At 42.2% G+C, this 23,112-nt stretch overlaps 2 long non-coding RNA genes across 14 annotated transcripts in view; one reads left to right on the top strand and one right to left on the bottom strand.

Annotated features, from left to right (window-relative positions):
* The window catches only part of LOC140002079 (uncharacterized), a 31,662-nt gene extending 19,575 nt beyond the window's left edge, over positions 1-12,087 (bottom strand). The window contains exons 1-2 of the long non-coding RNA XR_011807956.1: positions 11,903-12,087; positions 10,305-10,410 (exon numbers count right to left, since the gene is read on the bottom strand). This is a non-coding gene — a long non-coding RNA (uncharacterized lncRNA). The remainder of the gene's footprint in view (positions 1-10,304; positions 10,411-11,902) is intronic.
* A 3-nt stretch (positions 12,088-12,090) lies between these two features.
* The window catches only part of LOC110352193 (uncharacterized), a 362,843-nt gene continuing 351,821 nt past the window's right edge, over positions 12,091-23,112 (top strand). For 6 of the 13 annotated variants that reach the window (XR_011807942.1, XR_011807946.1, XR_011807945.1 and 3 more), the window contains exon 1: positions 17,043-17,510. This is a non-coding gene — a long non-coding RNA (uncharacterized lncRNA). Of the gene's footprint in view, positions 12,298-17,042; positions 17,511-23,112 lie in introns of those variants that run through there. The other 7 variants (XR_011807943.1, XR_011807947.1, XR_011807941.1 and 4 more) reach the window with 3 other exon arrangements.

Here is a 23,112-nt window from a genome sequence, read left to right as displayed (position 1 = left end):
TCCTCTCTCTGTTTTTCATAAAGATGGGAGAGTTTGTAGGATTTGCAGTCATGTGTAGAAGAAACTTGGATAATCGAGGTATTAACCCAAGATCTTAGTGGGAAGATCCTAGTGGCTCCATTCAGTTTCCATGAACACCCTTTATAGAAAGCTGAGCATTATTCACTTTATGAGGAGGATCAGATAAATACAGGACATGCTTCTCTTCTTGGAACAGTCCAAATACCTACTGAATACAGGAGAAAGAACATAGGAATATCTTCATATGGCAACCTGTCCCAGAGTGAGCAAAGAAGGTAAGACTCTATGAAACTCATCTTCAGTGAAATTAAGAGTGGCTCTTCATCTGTCACACTCTTGTTGCAGGTATGGCAATATTACTGGAAGCCGGGAGATAGGCCAAAGCAGAATGGTTTTGAAAATCATGTTCTGGAAATAGAGTGTTCATTTTTAAGGAGGATTAAAAAAAAAAAAAAGTGCCTTTATTTCATTGTTCCAGAGTCACCGACATCACCGTCTCCACCATTTGTTTTCCATCAGTGTCAGAAGAACTCATGCATTCTGATTCTCCCTTTTTGCTCTGTTTGAAATATCCCATACTGAGCTTTAGAGGCAGCATTGTAATAAAATGATGGAATATTACGATGTGAACTTAAGCTGGGACTGGAACTCAAATCGGGGAGAAAACCCAAAAGGCCACATGCTTGCCCTTCAGTTGTAAAATTTGTACTCTTATTTACTGCAGAATGTAGTGTGTTGTGTGAGGGTTGCGTAGCAACAAAATAAAGTTTATCTGTGTAGAGAAATATGAATGTTTCTCAGAGCATAGAGAAGCATAATTTCTACTGTTTACTGCACTTATCATATCTGTTGCAATGTGGACTGTGTCAGATGTCAATTACAGACTAACTTCAGAAAGACTGTTTATTTTAGATAATATAAATGTTACTTAAAAGAGAGGGGCATAATATCTTCTGTTTACATGTTTAAGATCCATTTCTAAAGTTCAGAAGATGCAGTTTCCTGTCTTTGCCCCAACCACATTCAAGAAAAGTTCTGTAACTCTGTGGTCCAGGATAAATTCTGATGGTGAGGAAACTGGGTTTGTTACTTGTGCGTAATTAACTATTTCTAGTTCCTTTGGGATAACAAGCTTATTTTTTTTCCTGCTTGTTATCTGAGAATTGTCTGTCTGCCTTCCAGTTCAACCCTAGTAAGAATATACATACATTAAAAATCAAAATTAGAGCCAAATACTGAAAGGCTGTGAGACACAGCTAACAGACATCAAAGTGATTTGCTTGGTAGAAAAGAATTCAAGAGAATTTTCCTAGATTTGGAGACATCCAAATACAACTGCTTCTGGAAATGATTAACAAAAGGCAGTTAATCTTTTTGGTTTTGACTTCAGGATAGAAAGCAGGAAGACCAATGATAGCCTCCTCAGACAATTTAAATGCTGAAAAATGTCCAGTCAAAGCAAAACTCTACTTTACAGTTCCTCCACCTGGAGCTGAGAAGAAATCATATCACACCTATCAGAGTAGTGGAAGATATTTCTAGAGTTTGTGAGGGTGTTTCTGAAGAAAATACAAGCAAATAACTAAAGAAAATAATAGATACTTGTGGGATATGTTAAAGAAAAAATAGATTATTTTCCTATGAAGTAACAAGCTCTTGGGAACAAGTCACAGCCCTCCAATCAAGGCACAGAAGAAGGGCAGAAACAGAAAGTGTTTTGCATTTCTGATGCTTTAGTATCCTGATGGTTTTAATTGTAAAATTATTTTCTGAATTTACCTTTGCTCTAAGTTAAGCCACAGATACCAAAGGAAAATGTCTGCATATAAAAAAAAAATATGTAGCATTGTGTATTATGTATCCAGTGAGAGAGGGTCATTGAATCATATTTACCTACCCAGAAAGCCAGCAGTCAACTGATGTGCTGGGTGCTTTAAAAAAAAACAAACACACCACCACCAACAAAAAACAGTCCATCTGGGAGGCTGGTAACTGAACTGAATGGGGTTTCCTAACCACCTTTGAAGTAGACCTGTAATATTCCCTGAAATAGAAGATTACAGCTCTTATTGAGAGAAGATTTATTCAGTGTTTTGCGGAGAGGAAAGATCCAAAATCAACACCTGAGAGTGTGAGAGATGAGGAAGATCCTAGACTTCTGAGGAGAAAAGGGGTATCTCCCAAGACCAGAAGATGTGAGGTAGGGTTTTACATTACTGATTTTTTTTTAATCCAGCCCTTGTGTAGATTTCACTGGTGATGTCAGCTTGGAAGACTGTTTCTGGAAGTGTTCCCACAAAGTTATCTCCTTGGCGTCCATGAGCTCGTAGAGGACTAAACCCACCAGAGAGAATACAGAAGAGCACAGTGCTCTAGAGAGGATATGTAGAAACAACTGGGGAGATGCTGAGAGGCTTCAGCTCTTGTCTGGAATCGCAACAGGTTAGCCCATTTTCTAGCAATTACTACCAAAGACAGTCTGTGTCAAAGCAACGAGGTCAGTGAAAGAGCCTGTGACGTTGTCTGGACGTCTCGCAGAGCACATCAAAGCTGGACATGCAAGGAGCAGGACCCTCCTCGGAAAAAAACAACATGCTTCTGTGAAAGATCTTGAGCAGCAACACACAGGTGGTCTGTGCCTGGAGGACAGGTTTGGCTGTTTTGGGAATGTACTTGCCAGGAGAGATGGACAGTTACATACAGCAGAGGAGAGTGCTGAAGTGTGGAAGTGCAGGGCTGTAGGCATGGCAGTCTGTTAGGCAGAAGGTGGCAGGAGTCAGCTGAGGCTTGTGAGACCATCTGACCTTTCAGATATGAAGTGAAGGAGGAAGTTAGTGTAGCTTTGGGATAGATCTTACACCCTCACTCAGCCCAAGAGTTCTTTGAAGCAGAGGCCTGCTGTTTTTTGAATGTTTGGAGCCTGCGCACGGGGTGGGGAATCCAGTAAGTAAATAATAGGAGTCATAATTCAGTTCACTGAAGCTGAAGAGCTGTGAAAGACATGATCTGTTTTCTTGTGACCTCCACCTCTTGCTGTAACTCTGGGACACATTATTGTATTTTGCTTTTTACTGGTGGCCAAGTCAAACAAATAGCTCTGGAACTGGTAAGAACTCCACCTCCATCCCCAATTTTTCAGGTTAGGCAAGAAACTTGCCTGTCTTACAGAGAATTTCTGAACATAAATAAACAGACACTTAGAGTAACTCGGTTTGATAAATGGGCAGTGTAGGTCAGGGCCTGTTGGATATGCAGGCAACTCAAAGATGAAGCAGAGCTGGGGAAGTAAGCAGGAATGGCTCTGCTTTTCTTGGCCCCTCAAATGGTTTTCAGGCTGAAATCAAATACTGAGAGCACGAGGAAAGCTGCCTTCTGAAGTCATGATTTTGCACTGAACCTCACTGTAAGGATATCTCTTATAAAGCTACTTTTGATGTGGAAATTTGGCTCCCAACCACACTGAAGGCCATTATAAATAACCACTTCATCACGGGACACACAGAAGTTGGCTTCCTTGAACAATCCTAGAAAGCAAGCCTAATGTTATTGAGCCATAACCTCAGCTAGTGTAAATCAGAGAAGCTCCATTGACTTCATTAGCTCACACTGATTTACACCATCTGTGACTGTGGCCCACAATACAGCAAGATATGTCAGCTTTTAAATTCTATCGCTGAGTGTTGAGCAAAACTGTTTTTAAAACAAGATTGCCAATCCCAAATTTAGATACTAATGAGACACAGCACTGTAATTGTTCCACGATGTCTATATGCTCCATTTTGTTTTCATTTTGCCTTGCTTCTGTTTTTCTTATCTCCTGCCAAACAGAGGGAGAGTACCACATATGTTACATTCATAACAAAGATGTTTTGCTTCTTTGAGAACATGTCCTCCAGATGCAAAATGCCTTTGTGCTGGAGTTCAGCTTCTTTCTTTGCATAGGTATGTTGGTTGTGTGTCAATATAAGAATGCCCTTGAGGACCAGCCCCATGTTTCTCCAGGCCCTGGAGTTCTCAAAGGGGCACCCAGAGGCTGTCCCTGCTGGACTTCAAAGGTCTGATTTCCCCTCAGGGATTTCCAGCTCCTAAGTCATTGTTTCAAATGGACAGGAATGCCCTGAGACCATCAATCCATCTCTGTAACAATTCTGCTGGGTGCTCATGGAGTTAACTCTATTGAGTAACCAATTGCACTTGCGGCACCTTTATGGTATGCAATGCTGGTAGATACATACAGATGGCTTGTTCGGGCAGGGAAAACATTCATATAACTAGATTGACAATGATTAATATTTGTTATTATTTTGTGACAACAGCAGCTGCAAGTTCTAGTCAAGGTCAAGACAGTATTGCTCACTGCAAAGATGCTTTGCTGCCAGCAGCAGTCTCTACCCAGTAGAATCTGAAGTATAAATTGATAGGCATGGGAAATCTTTAAGAACAGCCACTACGACATCAAAGGAAAGTGCAAGAATCCTACAATAAGCCCATGTGGCAGAAAATTAGTTTTTATACACATTCAGGGTGTGGATTGTACACTCTTCTAATCGGTATGGCTAGTTCAGTGTGTTATTTTTATCGGACCCAGAAATCTAGCATAGATGTGAGATAAGCAATCTTCATAACAACTGAGATCTGAATCACAGAATCATCTAGGTTGGAAGAGACTTCCATGATCACCAAGTCCAACCTCTGACCTAACACTTGCAAGTCCTCCACTAAACTAAATCACTGAGCTCTACACCTAAATGTCTTTTAAAGACCTCCAGGGATGGTGACTCAACCACTTCCCTGGGCAGCCCATCCCAATGCCTCACAACCCTCTCAGTAAAGAGTTCTTCCTAAGATCCAACCTAAACCTCCCCTGGCACAACTTTAGCCCATTCCCCCTCATCCTGCCACTAGGCACGTGGGAGAACAGACCAACCCCCACCTCGCTACAGCCTCCTTTAAGGTATCTGTAGAGAGCAACAAGGTCGCCCCTGAGCCTCCTTTTCTCCAGGCTGAACAAGCCCAGCTCCCTCAGCCGCTCCTCGCAGGACTTGTTCTCCAGGCCCCTCACCAGCTTCGTCGCCCTTCTTTGGACCCGCTCAAGCACCTCGATGTCCTTCTTGTAGCGAGGGGCCCAAAACTGAACACAGTACTCAAGGTGCGGCCTCACCAGAGCCGAGTACAGGGGGACGATCACCTCCCTAGCCCTGCTGGTCACACTGTTTCTGATACAAGCCAGGATGCCGTTGGCCTTCTTGGCCACCTGAGCACACTGCTGGCTCATATTCAGCCGACTGTCCACCATCACTCCCAGGTCCTTCTCTGCCTGGCAGCTCTCCAACCACTCATCTCCCAGCCTGTAGCTCTGCTGGGGGTTATTGCGCCCCAGGTGCAGGACCCAGCACTTGGCCTTGTTAAACTTCATGCAGTTGACCTCAGCCCATCATTCTGATTAGAGAAGGAAATTTGACCAGCAGGACTATCTATCGTACCCAACCTTTCTTCTGAGTCTGTAGACTAAGTAGGGTCTCTATTGTAAGTTTAATACAAGGTGTCATTGACTCCAGATGTACACGTCTGCTGCCACCGGGTAGCTAAGAGTAGCAAAAAATACTGAATTTAGGGTAAGTCATCTCCCTTTGACAAGCATAAGTATCCATTCAGGAAAATGGAAAAACTTTTTTTTTTTTTTTTTAAATAGAAAAGTGCCCTTCATATATTCTTTAAAAAAGTTACAATCAGAAAAAATTATATTAGGAAAAGAGAACTTGGTCACAGTCTTAGGAAAACACAACAAAATATATCTGCAAATAAAGAATAAGAGCTGGCAACAACCCACCGCATTTCCTTCCTGCCTACTGGCAAGTATATTCCACAGCTTCTAATCCATGACTGTAGGTTCAGGGTGCCAGCAGTGCTTGATCCAGCTCTGCTTTGTTGCAGCATTGCATCTTGCTGCATCCTGCCTACTGCCGCCATTTCCAGCTTTTGCTGCAAAGTCCTGAGGTTTGATCTCACAAGAAAGTTGGAATAAGAGACATGTCTGGGACCTTTGGGCAGAGCCTTTGCCATTTGCAAATACTTCCAAACAACGTGTGGACACGTGGGTGGTGGTGAAGGGCATTTGGCCAGAAGGTAAGAGTTCCTTTCATTTTTCAAGAACCCCTTAGCATACCCAGTACTGAAGTTGAAGTCTTGTTATAGTGGTTTCCCAGATGGGACAAGGGAATCTGAAAAGATGGCAATTTGGCATGAGCTACAGGTTGCGTGCAGTGCTTCAGCAGCACTTTGTGTCAGTAGAGAGAGCATGGAGCACATTGTCATGGCAGAGGATCCCAGTTTCCAGGCTGCATGCTGCCTAAAGAATTTAAAAACAAGGCTGGCAAAGACCTTAAAGTACTGTTGTCTACGTTGTTATCCACTCAGTGGTGTTGTTCTGTGGCCAGAGAGGTTAGGGATTGCTGCTCCAGAAGTTCTGCTGTAAGGGTCATGCATTTGGGTAAATAAAGAAGCCCCCTACCATTACAACATTTGTTCCACTTCATCTGTTTAGATGCTGATGCTATCTTTGTCTAAAATGTTTAGGACCAAATCTTGAACTAGGATAGCTCTGTTGCAATCTGTGGAGTTGTACTGATCTCTGTCAGCTGAGAATCTGAACCTACGGGCTCCTCTCTCTATCCTCCCAAGAGACAAAGTTTTTACCCATTTAAATGAAAGTTTTGTGTGCACCCTACCAGGCCCATAGTATTTGAATTTGTGATATTTGCAGTTATGCAAGGTTTTCAAATGTCACTTTTTATTGGGAATTTTGAGACAACAGCTGGAGGAAAGCAGCAGGTTCTGTGCTGAGACCATAATGATTGTTAGCTTGGCAAGACTTGTACAGTTATCTTCTGAACGCTGCCAATGCTTCCCAACCAAAGTTGTCCTATTACACAGCCAATATTGAATATCAGAGCTTGCTCTTGTGTGAATGGAAGAGCAAACAGCCCTGGCAAATGACATACATACTGAAATGAATGAACGAGTGCTTCATGACTTCTTCGCTCTTTATGCTGTCTATCCATAAACTGTACCTTACCTGGATTTTCCACCTCCCAACCTCCTCATTTTATGTTCACTGTTAACCTGGAAGTCTGCTACAGCTGTGCAGCAGGCCTAAAAGAGATCTCTGACAGTCCTAGCCACAGCTTATTTTCTGGCTACACAGTGGTGCCAGAGAAACTCTTAAGACCTCACGGTGCATCATTAACAGTGTCTTCTCATGTTAGTCTATGGATAGTCACTCACAAATAGTTATGCGAAGGTTCATAACTGCTGCGTAACAGACTGCAAAACCACACATGACCTAAATAATTTACTGGCATGCTAATGAACAGTAAACCCAGACAGTTTAACCATCTGCAAGCTCTGCTTTTTATCAGTTTCAAGTGTGTTGGATTTGGGTGTTGTCATCCTCCGACATAAATATATGCTTTTGATCTATCACAGAAAGGCCTTTTTACCATAAAGATAAGTATTCCTTTTGATTCTCAATCCTTTTTCCATTATTGCTCTGATATGGATGGGAGTTATATTGTCAGTTATTATAGAAGACATAGAGAGCATTCAAAGAACAAGGAACTGTAGGGTATATCCAGCCCACAAACCTATTTATTAAGTTGTGTTGCTGCTTACTGGTATGATTGAAAATTGTTGGCCCTACATGATGAACAAAGATTTTGGCTGCAATTTCAAGTGTGTGTTGCTGCTGTGGTCTATAGAGCTACAATCGTAGCACAGTCATGGAAAAAGTCTCCGTTCTGACTGAATCTTCCTTGTGATGCACTAGATAATTTACCTTGGAGGATTTTTCTTCTCTCTGCCAGAAGCTTTTTAGTTATGAATAAAGGAAAAATAATATGTATTCAGATACATAGCTGTATGGCTCTCCATGTATTAATGTATCTCAAGCTTTGTTGTTTTGGATGGTTAGAAAATCGCAGACTGACATTTTCTAGAGAATTCATAAGTTTTTTAAAAGCATAATGTTTTTTATAATTTTAAATAGTTTTATTTATTTATTTATTTATTTCCACAGGAGACAGCCATACTAAATAGTATTCTTTTCTTCACTGCTTTTTCAGTCCCACCTTTGTGCTGCCTTGAGAAAATGGCTACAGAAGAAATTCTGCTCGCTTATGCAGTTCCAGACACTTGCATTGCCCCAACAAGAAGCTTTTAAGCAGAATGGCAGCATGTAAACAGCTGAAGAAATGGGGTCATCAGCCTAGAAATAACTTTGGATTTTTGGATATATAGTGATTTTCTGCAAGAAAGCAACCACCATGTAACTTTATGGGGCATTTGGTGTCAAAAGCAGCAGTTCCCGATGTATTTGTGTCAGTGCAAATAAAAGTGTACATTGATGATTATTGAGAGGGTTGAGAGAGGATTGGATCTTGGTTTGGAAGTAACAGGGAGATAGTTTTGAGGCTCTTTCATCTCAAAGTAAAGACATACAGGATCCAGTGGCTGGAAGCTGGAGGTATGAAAAACAAAGTACGGGATTTATTTTAGCAGCAAGGGTTATTAGTGTTGGAATGTTCCCAAGGGATGTGGTAAATTGTCCATCCTTTGTAGTATTTAAATGAAAAATAAATGTGTTTCTAGAAGATATGCTCTATTTTGGCCACAAATTGTTGGAGAATTGTTGAGTGAAACACTGAGTTTTTCATGGTGGAAATCAAATTAGATGATTACAACACCTCTAAAACCTACCAAGACTGTCATTTCCTTTCGATTTTGTTGTTGTTGGTGGTGGTGGTGTTTTTTTTTCTCTCTTATTTATGGCGGAATTGGTGTGAGACAGGGAAGATAGATAAGTTTGCATGACTTCAGCTACAAAGGAGTGTACCTGATCATGAATGGTGCTGAGCCTCTTTATCAGAAAAACACTATGACCATTGGGATTTAGGATTTTTAAGCCTCCAAGATCCAGTGATGCTTTGGATAAGCTCCTCCTCTGGGTCCATCAATACCGCCTTTTTAGCTGGGTTAGTACCTTGTTTAATGAGACTCAAACAGGATCTGCACTGTTTTCTTGCTTTTCTGCTTTTGACTTTGCTGGTGTGGGTACATCAGATACCTTGTTGCCTCACTGACCCATAGTAGGTTTGAGAGCATAATTCTAGGCTTTGTATGAAGGGAACATTTGTAAAGCAGCAGTCTCATGCTAATCTGCAGAGGAAAAGCACGTATGACAGGCGGTGGGGATTCCATTTCTCGGGATCCAGAGTTTAAGACAGGCTTAAAGGAGTCTTATTAAAAGTGTTTTCCAGTGCATGTGGCTCCTTCTGACAGCACCCAGGTGGTTCAGAAACCAGTATTAAGAATAAAAGCTGTTTCTCTTTTCTGTACAACAAATGGTTCAAGTGTCTGGTATTTGATTCAGAAAGGAAACCTGCAGCAGTCATGTCCCCTGAAATAAACCAACCAACATTTTGAGCTGCCAACACTTCTGTCTATTACGTCAAGGCATCACAAAGTTTAAAGCATAGCAAAGTAATATATATATATATGTTTTTCTGTAATCCCAGGGTAAATATTAGGTAGACAGTATTTCTGCTTTGTGCATTAAAAACCCGACTGAATTTGAAAAGCCTGCAAGTGCACTTTGGGGATTTTGGAAAGTGTCATTTGGCCATGAGCTAAGACCAGAAGCTGCCATTTTGCAGATGGGGCAGGAGGGAAAGGCGTTTGGCCTCATTCATAACTTCACAGCTACTGCAAATATCAGCTGATGAATATTTATGTTATGCCTGGCAGAGGCTCGAAAGGCAAACGGGGGGAGGAGCAGAGGGGGAAGCTTAAGTTAGGAAAATGGTCGTCTGAACTCTGTGGGATTTCTTTACCAACACTTTCCATGCTTGAACAGTAGCTGCTGAATGAAATCATTATGCACTGAGCCCCTGCGCAGGAAAACAAAGTTTGTCAAGACTCTGTTCGTTAGCACCTCGTACTTTGTTTGAACCTTGGACATTTGCTGGACTCTGTAAATGGAAACTTTTTTTTTTTTTTTTTTTCTCAAATCAAACACACTGTAGAGCTAGCCTGTTTTCTTTTGTTTAGTCATTGCTACAATGGTGATGGTGCTAATGGTAAAACAGTGTCTCATCATTGGAACAAGAGGGGTCAGACAGAACATGAAGTGCTGCAGAGTGGTGAGGGTACTGAGGAGGTCCTGCTGCAAGACCAACTGAGATAGCAAATATGGAAAGGATTAAATTAGGTGTCGTTATTGAACATACCTGTAGCCTTTAACTGTGTTCAGCTGTGTCTGTTGGTGTCTGTAGGCTCATCTCCCTTGCCAGGAACCCACTTGAAACTGGATCTGTCCTTCAAGTTGCTGCACAGCTATTGATAAGAAGAGAAGTAGAAATTGAATGATCTGGGCATAGAGCTGAGAGATAACAGAAGCCAGAGATGCTTTCCTCTATACTGTGCTAAATTTAGAAACAGCACATATATTGTGTTGCATTTAACTGCTGTGGGCAATAAACGTTGGGTTAAAATGAAAGTCATATTGTTTTTCACAATATTTTTTTTTCTACAATAATTCCTTCATGTGTTGGCAGTCTCCAATGTTACTGCATTAGTCAGTACAACACCCAAATTTTAAGGAAGCAAAGCAAGTGAGTGCCCTTCTCCTGTCAGATATGCCATAATTCGAAAGTAAGGTATTTCTTCCTATTTGTATTAAGATTATTTCAAGCCAGCCATTGAGGAAAAAAATCCAAATCTCTTCCCTCTGCCTTCACCAGGCTGTAAATTAACAGCAAGGAGCAGCTTTGAATAAAGCTCATGAACATGACTTCACTGTTTGGATGAATCAAGCCCAGGAAGGAAACTGGCTGAAATAAGTGACTGCTGAAAATCAGGTAGGGTTTCCTAAACAGCCGGTCGGCTGCGGGTGGCCAGGCTGAGCACCTTCAGAGGACTGCAGGTCGGAAAGCAGTGATGTGGGACTGCATGAAATGCAGTCTTTAAAGGCAGGCAGCTTGAGTTAGGTACATAGAAAATACAGAGGTGTCCAGAATGAACCAGTCACTACAAGAAATTATTCCCCAAGGGCTCTGCAAAATTTATTAGGCCCTGCTCTATAGGAGTAGGGAAAAGCCTAGATTTTGTCCATTACACTTCTTCAGAGAAAGAGCCTGCAGTTAAATTCCTGAAGTCCGAATTATTCGCTGTCTGGGAGGTGGCTTTTTACTGAGATGACTTATTCAGAGGTATTTCACTTAAGAAGGAAATTATTTATGAAAAATCCATGCACAGGAGGTAGCAGCGCCTTCACACCCCTAGAAAACCACCTGCGAGGCTGCTGTGCTCCTTCCCGCCCTGCAGGGAGATGCCTCTGGGTCCAGCGTCCCGAAACCAGCAGATGGTGCTGCAATACACCAAGTGTGAACTCTCTGGAAGGAGAAAACTTTTAGCGCTGGTGTGCTGGGGCTGCCCCCGGCCCCGCTGAGGCAAACCGGCTGCCGGGGCAGCTCCGTGTGCTGGCAAACGCCGAGGGGGCAGCTCTGCGTCTCCCAGCCTGGAGGAGAGAAATCCCAGCGCACCCACAACGCTGACCCCATTATATGCTCCCCACAAACACCTCAAGTGGTTTCCAGCCCCGGGGTCCCTTTCGGTTTGACTTTTCCTCACAAGGCAGAGCAGCAGTGGGGTGGGGGGCGGCTGGCAGGGGCAAGGTGTGCAATGCTCACAGGTAGCTGGTGGGGAAGGCTGCCACCCCCTGGGGGATCACCCTGCTTGGGATTTGCCCTGGCAAGGGGTTTGGCTGGCAGCACGGGGTTGGGTTTGGTGGGTGCCCCTCAGAGAGGGCAGCCTGGCCCCAGCTCACCTCCTTAATGGCGAGCTCCGGGTAATGGCGGTGGCTTCGTGCCTGCGGCTTGGGGCAGAGGTGAGTCCTGACCGGAGTGCTTAGGGTGCTTTTCCTCGTAAATATATATAAAAAAAAAAAAAATAACAACAAACTAAGAAAGAAATTATGATGTTGTGCCCAGCACTGCATCTCTGCTGCCAGGCTGGCCCACAGCCTGCCCCTCTTCCCCCTGCCCCGGAACCCTCTGGCACCTTCCAGAACCTTCGGGGAACGCTGAGGAGATTCCGCGCTCCCTGGCAGCGGGGGCTGCAGCAGTGCTAAAAACTGAGGGAAAATGCCCCAAAAAAGGGGCAGCAGAGGAACGAGAAGAGTTCTAGTGAACAGTAGAAGTGCACACATGACGCTGTGAGCAGGTAAGGCCCTCTGTAAAGCACGGCGGTGTTAACTGGAGGTGGCATGGATGGGGTGCGTTGTCGTTCCTCCCCTGTGGAGAATCCTCAAAACATTTGCCATTTATTTCTGAGGTTGTCCCTGCCTGCCAGCCCAGTGCCTGGCATCTCGCTGCCATGAGGAGAAGTGGCCGAGGAGCTGCTTCACAGGCGGGCGGCAGCAGGGACAGGGAGAAATATGCTCGGGGAGGGACCCGACAAGGCCGTGCAGCTGTTTTTGTTATACCACCAAGCTGTAAAGCTGAAAAATGATTTGAAAAGCAAGAGATGTGCCGGGAATACTGGCGCGTCCTGCTTATGGGCGCTTGGGGCATTCTGTGTAAATTGAACGTTTTCCCCCCACCCCACCCCCCCCTTTTTTTTTTGGATGGCTTAATATCGTGGAAGGGAAGAGCATCAACATGCTTGGAGTGCAGAGCCTCTTCCCTGATCCCTCTGGCACAGGACTGCACCAGAGTGAGCTGAGGACAGAGGCTGCTCCCTGTCTTTTCATTGCTTTAACCCAAAGCTCGACGGTTACTTCAGTGCAGAGGTTGCATATGAGAAGGCCCTTAGAGACCTTTTTTTATGAAAACATCAAATAAAGACAAAATCAGCCAGGACGAGGATAACTTGTGTAACCCGACAGCAGAGGAGGGAGCTGGCACAGACAGGAGGGGCCCTGCAGGAGATGGAGCCATGTGCAGGGGGGACACCGGGCCCCTGGGCTCTGCCCCTGTATTTATTTGTGTGCTGGTGCTCTGCAGACGGTCACAGAGCCCAGCAGCAAGGCTACCTGCTGCCCCTTTGCAAGTAAATAACAATGTGCAACCTTCTTTTTTTCACTGCAAGATCATTTGGTAATTGTGAGTTGAGTGTATGTGGAGATAACCCTTTTTATTTATTATTTTGTTTTATTTTTTCGGTCTGCTTGGAAGCCTGCTTCGAAGGTGACCCATTTGTTTCCAGCCAAAGGCACCAAGGAAAGCCTGCCCCCTGAGAGGAATTACTCATTTTAGTGAGGGAAAAGGGATGGAAAGACAATCATTTTGTCTTGTGGCTAGTGCAATATGTGACTCAAAGCGTTAAGCAAGAGTACAGTCATGATAGACTCTTCCTCGCATCTTGAATTAAACGTGAGAGGTGTCAGGTTGAGATGTGAAGTAATTCCCCTGAAGCCAGGTTGCTCTGGCTGTATATCCAAAGCATCTGGAGTTGGAAGTTAGTCTGTAACCCAGAGAAAATGGAACCATTTAACAGGCTTATTTCTATTGCAAACACAAAAATTTGAAAGCCTTTGTTGTAGTCTGTATGTTTTGATTTAGCAGATAGAAAGTGTATTTCATGCAAGAATGCAAGAGGGTGCTGCGGAGGTGAAGCAGCCTCATGGTGTCAGGGTGTGCAGCTGCGCTGGAGGCTCCTTCTGTGGCTCAGGCAAAATTTGGGAACTATCCTCCTCATTCCTCATCTTGTCCTTCTTGCCAGGCTCTCCCCCGTCATTCTTGGATTTGTACAATGCAGTTTTGGACTTGATCTTGGTATGGGAAATGGGTGCCAACGTTCCTTTTGCAGGATAAGTATTGTGAGCTGTTTTTCCTGTCCTTCTCTAACGTGCCTGTCCATGCCCCTTCTCTAAGGGATTGAGGGGTTTTAATCAGAAGGCAAGGATGGATCTTTGCAGGGGCTCCTCATGTGTATGAGAGGGAATGTAGAGCTGAGCTCTGCGCAGAGGATGAGTAATTTGTTTCAGCTGGCACTTTTAGATTTCAGAATATGACTTTAGGCTGAGTATGAGGGACAATAAAAATAATTATTCTATAAAAATTGGAGAGTTACGGGAAATCCAGTAAGTCTCCCAGAAAACTGAAGTTTGTTTTGAGAAAATGTGAGGAGAAAAAGAGGAATTGGACTCTCTACCTTTGTGTTGAAATTAAAAAAAAAAAAAAAAAGTTACTATAACTTTTATATATATTTTTTTTTCCTTTGGGAAATTTCAGTATAGAGAATTCTTTTGTTACCATGGGAATTTTATCTTCCTGTTCTGTACAACAGAAAACCTTGATTAAGCAGACTTGTTTCATTAGGATATTCTGCCATTTCATTAGAATATTTCTGCTGGGCAGCAATTGCCCGTGGGGTTTGCTGGGTACTTCTTGGGAAAAATGATGCTGTAGTCCCACTGTGCAGGGGCCTGTTACAGTGTGACCGTGGTGCTATCAATTGAGCACTGGAGAAGGATGTGCATTGAGAAAAGAAAATCCACTACCACTGTCATTAATGGCTCAAGTCTGTGTTCTTAGCAGTGACTTTGCTTGTCCCAGTCTGTACTGAGGCTCTGGTAGCAGTTTTACTGGTGGTACATACTGAGGTGGTTTTGCTCTTGGAACAGTCTGTGTGCACTTGGTTTCTCTCCCTCCTATGCAAAGACACGCTTATCTGGAATGATGGATCCCGGTACATTACATATAAATATATATATATATATAAACAGAGCAGCTGTTGCAAACACGTCCTGCACCATATATGTGTTTTCAAACCTACAGGTTGCTAGTATTGGTTCAAAAGAGGCAAGGAAAGTCACACTTAGAAAGAACGTGAGTTGCAGAAGTGTCTCTCTATGTCATTACTCTCTTCCCTAGCCTTACCTCTTCCTCCCCTCAAATCTCACATTTATGGTTTGGGGCTGTGAGCTTGAGCACAGGTCTACCTTCAGGTAGCACATGTGGAAGAAAGTGAAGCTTTAGGTAGACAAAAATTCTTTCTTTTTTTTTTTTTTTTTTTTCTTTTCTTTTTATGGAAGCCACTCACTGCAGGAAGTGTCTTTGAAGAATTCTGGCTAGGCCATCCTGCGTGTGGGAGAGCTGCCAGGAGGCTGAGCATCTCGGTGTGGGGTTAAAGGGACTGCGGGGTGAGTTGGGGCAAACTGAAGGTGAGCGAGCCGGTCTGTGAGCTAATGTCCTATAGAAAACAATGTTTTTCCTCCTGCCCAGAAATGCTTTGTGACTATTTACACACTTAATTCAGAGCCAGTCACAGGATGTAGCACACTCATGTGACTCCTGTTGCATTGTATTGCTCTAGATGATGTTTTTTTTTTTTTTAATGAACAATAATTTCCCAAAACATGTTGTCCTGTGTTTTGCAATAGGGTGGTAAAATACTGCTTTGTTTGTCAACTATGGGATATACTGTGGACAACAAACGATTTGTTGTCTAGCAGACAGGAATTTCACTTGTAAGAAATGCTCTTAATTTGGCTTTAAGAAATCTGCCTTCATTTTATTTATTTTATTTTTCCATGGAAGTCTTTTGAGAATAAGATGAATTTGGATCAACTCTCCCAAAGGTAGTGACAGTAAAAGGGTGGCATCTTAAGCCACAACAGATTTGACCATAATTTGTACAGCTGCTTTAAACATTTTTTTTTAGCTGTGACTTTATTTTTGACTTCAAAGAAAGTAATGCCTTGCTTTGGGTTGTGACATGCAGTTCTTGTCCCTGAAACTGGACAAAACCAAAATGGATAACTCAGGTCTGCTTTGGAAGGGTTTACAGTTTTCTTGTGGAGGTTGCTGAACTTTAGGAGATCATAATGTACGTCCCACCCAGGAAGGTGTCATGTGGTTTGAGGTTATATTTTCTACAGCTCTTCTCATGCTAGATTCATACTTAAATGGAAGCCCAGCAAGGCAAAAGCCAGGTGTTTAGGATGTGGCATTGGTGACTCAGTAGGTGGTACATTTCCTTCTCCATCAACATTAAACAAGTGCCCTTGTGTGGTAACAGGGATGGGTTGTTTCTTGGCTGACATGAAAAAAAAAAGCAAGGTCAGTACCAAGACTCTGGGAATTGTACAGGAAGGTCTTCTGTTCTCTGCAGTGGTTGGGAAATTATTCTCAAGATCACTTAAACTGAACAACCAGCACCTTTTAAAATGAAAACTAAAAGGGTTGTATTGCAATAGGAGCTAGAAACCACAGCTGATGTCAGGGTCCTGTTGTGCCTCATACTCCCACAGACACTAAGATACCCCGTTCTTGCTCTTTGGCTCCAGCTGGACCTAGAACAGCAAACTTTGGAGTCTTGACAAAATGAGAACTTCTCTGAGTTCAGTTCACATTTAAAATATGTTTTAGCCACAGAAAACAAAAAAACTTGTTATCGTAAACAGAAACTCAGATTGTACATTACAGTTAAGCAGCAAGTAGCAGCGTTTGTGTCTTCTGAGTTACAGCTTGTATAGGCTCTCAGTCTTGTTTGAAACACCACAGCGTACTGTGCAAGTGTAAGGGTTTGAGCTTCATTGCCTGCCAAGATTACAGTAAATTCATGTTTCGTCTTCCCGTGGAAGTTACATCTGCATTATTTCTTTTGCTACACCATATTATTATATAGGATTATGTAGTATTATATTTTAAAAAGTTTCAGGAAAAATGTGTATGTCCTTCTGAATGCCGTACCCCTCTTAAGCATCTGCCTTACAATCAGTGAGGGTTGGGTCCTTAAACTCCTTAGAGGCCTTTGAAAACCCTGTCAAGTCCCTATCTGCTTAAACAGATTTGAAAAGCTGATCTGTAGCCTCTCTCTGCCTCATTTGCACCGTTCTGTAATAACATAAAGAAATAGCTGGGCTCTTCTGCTAGAATTAGCCATCTTCTTGACTTCAGTGCCCACAGAACAGCGTTGGCTGTCCAGTGGAAATAAACCTTGTACAGCTCCCAGTATTTTATAAACAAAACACAGCAGTTATGCAGCATGAATAATTTATAAACTCACGAAAAATCTTTTTCCTACTTTCAGACAGCCAAATAATAGGCAATGGTCAGGACACATTGCAGGTGAGTATCACGTGGCTCACTTACAAGAACAAGGAGCAGCAAATCACTAATCTTGGGATTTTTTTTTATCCCAGGTGGTAGGAATTAAAAGGTGATATTCTTATTTACAAGGTGATGAAAACCTGTGTCCCATGTCATGGTCTACGCAGAAGCAAGGCTCCTTTTGAGAAGCAGATCAGGAAAACTTACTGCATTTCCTAACAGAAAATGAGGAAGCCCTGGTGGTGATGATACTTCTGTCAGTCATTGCTGGCTGGATCCAGCTCTTCTACAAGCACTAAGTAGTCTGTGGCACCTGCTAGTGAAGACTTACTCTGGAGAGCTAGGAGGAAAGGAGCATGTGTATGTATGTCTTCACTGGTAAGCGTAGGAGCTGGAGTAATGTTTCCACTGTAATGTAACTGTGTGCACTTAGTATATTTTAAGAAAAGAGCAGGAAAAATACCTGGAGTTATATCCTGATTAGTCATTTACAAAGGAACTAACACTAAGGAAACTCTTCACTGAACTGTAGTGCTTACTCATGGTGAAGTGGTACATTATGATTTCTTAGCTGGAGACTAATCTGGGGATTAGTGCTGCAGAGAGACACCCAAAGGATGACTAGAGAGGGAAACAGGGGCCCTATTCGTTTTGAGCTTCCTGGCAATTTCCACTTGGTGCGAATGTTAGAAGTGTTTTATTTCTCTGGTGAACTTCTGTCATTTTGAAAAGCTGAGAAGCATTTGGTAGGAGGGCTTTAGTTTTCTGGTGTTCTATGGAAAGCAAAGCTTCCCTTGGCAGAATGAGGACCTTTCTGGTGGACAGGTTGCTTTAGATGTAAATGCTTCCTATCAGCTCCACACATCTGAAAAAAAAAAAAAAAAACACAAACGAACAACAACAACAAAAAAAACTGTTTCTGAATAATCTTCCCCAGTGACAGTGAAGTTATTTCAGTAAATCTCGTGCAGGCAGAACGCGCTGGGATTGTCATACGGCTGGGCTCATTGCAAACTGTCCAACTTCAGGTTACTTTTAAGACAAGTAATTTACATTCCAAGACTCTTCACATTGCACAGGAGCAGCCACAACAGCACCTTGTTTTTGGTAATAAATTTACTGTTATCTATAATGACTCCTGTGATGTGAGGCATTATATTGAGCTATGTGATGTAACAGCTATGATTGCTAGGGCCTGCAGTAAACAAAGAGCTAGTGTTTTTTTGCAGAGAATAAAACTGATTCATAGGAAAGTTGTATAAGTTCCTGCATGCTCTACTGGCCGTGATTTGAAGGTAGTTTGTGGTCTTTCACTCTCACTCAAATGAATCCCAAATTTCCAGCAGAACTTTTTTTTTTTTTTTTTTAAATACTTGAGTACTGATAAAGACACAGTTCTTTAAAGTTTACAGGAGCTGGGTAGTTTGAGTGGCAGCTGAATCTCCCTTCAGTGCAGAAAGGAAGGTGAACTCGAGTGGATGTGAAGGTAATGTGAGATACAGACATGCACTACGTGACAGGAAAATTTTCTGCCGGGTTGGTGTGGCTGTCCTAGGAAGTGCTGGAGTACACACTGAGATGTGAAGATGTTAAAAGATCAGTTTCTGCAGGAAAGGCTGGAAGGTGAGCAGCAGGGAAGCGATTTGTCAGGGAACCCAGACCGTCACCCAAAAGGATCTCACAGGGAAGCAGCAGGAGTTGTGTCCTGGCATGCTGTGGACCTGAATTTACTTCTACATTTGCCAGCACTGCATTGGCTTAGTATGGTGAGGAGCACTGAGGAGGAGGTGAACAGTGTGGGGCAAGGAATGGGAGCCTGCAGCTGATGGATCCCATGCAGCTGCAGGTTCTCCTATCTTCCCTCAGTCATCTGTGGTGCCATTGATTCTCATGACCGTGGGATTTTGCTGTGGAAGTTAAGTTTTACAAATTGCTATCATTTATTTCTAATTATAAATAGTAATAAAAACAGAGACAGTTTCTGGGCTTAATTAATCCCTCGCAGCAGGATTCCCCCTTGACACCGATCTCTGTTCCAAGCCACCCTCTGGTCCTCTTTCTGTACTAAACTCTCCCTTCTCCAAACAGTAACCCTGTGTTACAAACAGATCCCAGTTGCAGAATAATGCTCCACGGTGTGAATCCCACTGTCTCTCCTACCCCAAGACTCTCCTCCCTGAAGTTAATGTATTTTGAATTTTATCAGCTTTCTTTTTTAATTGTTTTATTTTAATGTGAACACCCTCAATTTTAATTTAATATTTTTTTTAATCATCAGCCAGCTCTGTCAGCCAGCACAGGAGGCTGCCTCTAGATAGATTTTGGCCATCATCAAGTTACGAGTCATCAGCTGAGCTGTAGCAACTGATCACACGTGTTTTTTTTTGACTGATGCCTATAATTAATATGAATGGGAACTGCATGTACAGCTTCCCTAGTGAGATTTGGACTTCTTGACCAATTTTAAAATACTTTTTGTTTTGTTCATTTTACTCTAGAGACATCTGTTTGTTTTTATTCCAATGAAAATTAAAGAGCTAACCTTGGTCAAAGTTTAAATTTGTTATTAATGTTACATTATATTTTCAGAAATTTAATCAAGCCTAAGTTCACTCAAGGAATTCAGCTCCTCTTAATAGCTCAGCCTTCTCTTTTTCAAAGTTCTTCATTGACAGCTTGTGTTGGGTTTTAGTGAGCAGAATTAAAACCAACATCCTGCTCATTGGAGTTCAGGGTAATACTGAAGGCAACGCAACCTCGTGTGCTCTTGGAACTGGCTTTAGGAACATGAATTCACAAGCCAGTGTATTTACTTCCCCTCAGTATCTATCAGAAGATCATATTTACATGTGAGGTTGAAATTTAACAGCCCCTCTCCCCCCTCCCCACAAAAAAAAAAAAAAAAAAAAAAAAAGATTAATTTTAATGCAAGTGAAATGCTTTGCCTTTCTTAAATTGTCATCATCTGGATGTCTGTGGAATTGTCACTGGTGGAAAAGGAATTGTTTCTGTGGCTGCACAGAAAGAGCAGTTTTGATAAGGGACTGAACGGTCTAAGTAGCAGCTTTTTTGTACTAGTGAATTTTTTGAAATTAAGGAAGTTGGTCAATGGAGCCTGTGAATGGGAGAAGGGGAAATCGCTCTGTATAGCTGCGTCAATACACATCCTGCTGTATATCACTCAGAATAAGACTTTGCAGCTTAACATGTGCACCTCTGAAATCTTACATCATACATCTTCAGCGTTTCCTCTATAAAAGGATCAGAAAGTTCTGAGAGGGCTGTTTGCCTGAAATAAGTTATTCAGTCCTGCATCCATCTAATCCAAAGCTTTTCCATCAACACTAGACCAAAAGTTTCCTGTTCCTTGGTTCTCTGTGGTCTACCTTCTTACTCACCATAACCTCCTGACTGCCAGGTCATGCATGACTTGTAAGTTCAGACCTGCATTTGATTATAAGACGAGCTCCTAAAACCCTTAATATGGTTACTAATTCCATTGGGAAAGGCTGAAATAAAAGTATAAAAACAAAATGTTATTTACTAAAACCCCCATTTTAGTAGTATGTAAAAAAATGTCCAGCTCCATCTAAAACCAGTTTTTTTCATCTTATGATAAAATAGTCTGGTGGCATCAGAGGGACACGTACTGTATTATTTTTGCCCCATTCAAAATGGCTTTAACTCTATCTTGTCTCAGCCAGAATTGTGGCAAAAGGGGTCTAAAAGGGGGCTATAGTAGCCACACTGAGAAGGTCATTTTTGCTTAGGTTGTTGGGTTTGCTCAGTTAAACCCTGGGGCTTAGTATCTAAAGAATATTTGATTAGCTTGGATGAAGTACAAGTGCTTCTCTGCTGGAAGCCAGTCCTGATAGCTGTTACAGGATGGTTCAAGGTACTAAAACTCTGAATGATGGCAAGTTAAAAGGAAGGAAGACCTTGCTAGGCTTGCCCCTGGAAGAAATGTCAGAGTCAGAACGACTCTGTTACTTCAAGGAGGATGAGCAGGAGGGCGTTGGGGTGCTGACTAAGGCTGACAGAGCCCTGATGGCTGGGGAGGTGGGAGTTATGCACCGTTTCCATTATGCTAACGTCAACTTAAAAACACAAATGCCCATCTTTGTACCTCTCCCTGCTCCCCAGAGCCTTCTAGCAGCTAAAACAAGTAACAGCCTAGCTGCCCTGTTCCCCCTCCCCAAACTCCGCGTAGCATTCAGCTCTTAAGTCTTTTAAGGTGAGCACACAGCGGGGATGGGAGTGAGCATTATGAGCAACAGGGTGCATATTCTTCATGCAAAATAATATGAGATACTGGCAGAGGCTGTGAAGCAGTTCCTTTGACTTCCACTGAGAGTTTCTTGAGACTGGGAGCAATTCATGTAGGGGAGATGCTAGTAACAACGTGTCAGGCAAGGGGGAACAAGCTATGAGGGGAAAGAGAACTAACTGGCTGAAGTACATGTGGTCAGACAGCATGAGGGATGGAGTGAGAAAAAGACAGATGTACGCCAGGATCGTGTTGCTGAGATGCCTCTCAGGCTGTATTTTCTCCTGATGGTTCTTTTTTGTAAACCTGCGTGTGTGTCTTGACTTCTGGGGAGTTGAGAAGGTGAAGCCCATGCAACTTCCTGGAAAAGCAGTGGGTGGCAAAGATACCCTTTGTGTTTTCAAACAGGATCTGTAACAATGCCCTGATACAACATGTTGAATAATCCACTTCAGCCTTGTTTTATAGCTACCTTTAAAGCTTTGAGGAATTGACATTCATTGGCATATTTTTACTAAAATTTTCCTTGGTCCTGACTTCTTCTGCCATGGTATTATCCCTGTATCTGTATTTTAGAGATTATGTAACAAAACATTAGGTTTCTTGACTCTCCAAATTTACTAGAATTTGAATTATGCTAGTTAAGGATGAACAGTATATTTCATTTTACTAGCTCCGTTCTGATTTTTTGCTTGTTCATTTTATCAGACTGAATTTAGATAAAAATTGGAATTGAATGACAAAAAAAAACACAACAACAAAAACCCTTTAAAATGTTTTATTAGTTGTTTTAAATATGATGTTACTGAACATATAGGAAGGATGTTTTGCATGTAAAACTAAATTGTTAAATGCAAAATAAAGGAATTGAAAGGTCAGCTTCTGATTATCATGTACTTCAATGCTTCAGAGTCCTTAGGCATCATCATTTTATTTATGGATTGTAAGAGGAAAACAGGCTTTCCTATTCATACAGGGATTGTAAGAAGGAAAGAAATCTTCCTTCTTTTTTACATCTCAGTCTCTTTACCAATTCTGAATGAACGAGTCCTTTTAGAGACCTGATTTAATGAATGAGAATTTCTTTTTTCCCTATTTCTTTTTTTTTTTTTTTTTTTGGTAGGAGAGGGCCTGCTGTCAGAAGCTAGTTATCAGTTCAGTAAGTGTTCTAACAGTTCACCAATATTGGTCTACTCTGTGCTTCAACTTTCTATGTGAGCTTAACAATAAATACGTGTACAGCATCATACTAGTTTAAAAATGCAGTTTAAAATAATTTAATAATTTTGGGGCTTGAGCTTTACCATGGATTTGTCATTATTGAATAAGCATTTCTTTTTAAACAGGAAAAATATCTAAGTGGTATTGAAATGGACAAATTTATATTATTCTTAAACTATTTTTGAGCCCTAAAGGAAGGAGTCGGAAACACACGTAATGCTGATGTAGGTCACTTTGTACTGGGGAGTCACAGCTAAACTCACAGGCTTTTTTCCTGGCTATTTGAATGTCAAACACAGCCACCTGTGGTGATTCTGGTGTTTGTGCACTTCCCTTTTTCACTAGGCTGGTGTTGTAAGCCTTGAGGGACTTCCAATCTGTGTCTACATTGGTGTAATAATGGAAATGGGATGCTCTGGATCGAACCCTTGGATAAGGAAAATCAGATCTTTTCATAACAATCTGTGGATGGCCCACCTAAGAAGGCTGAAA

This window comes from Anas platyrhynchos, chromosome 3 (assembly GCF_047663525.1).
Source record: "Anas platyrhynchos isolate ZD024472 breed Pekin duck chromosome 3, IASCAAS_PekinDuck_T2T, whole genome shotgun sequence".
NCBI lineage: Eukaryota > Metazoa > Chordata > Aves > Anseriformes > Anatidae > Anas > Anas platyrhynchos.
Note: the sequence above shows the minus strand (reverse complement) of the source record. Positions and strands in the feature narration are given on the sequence as shown.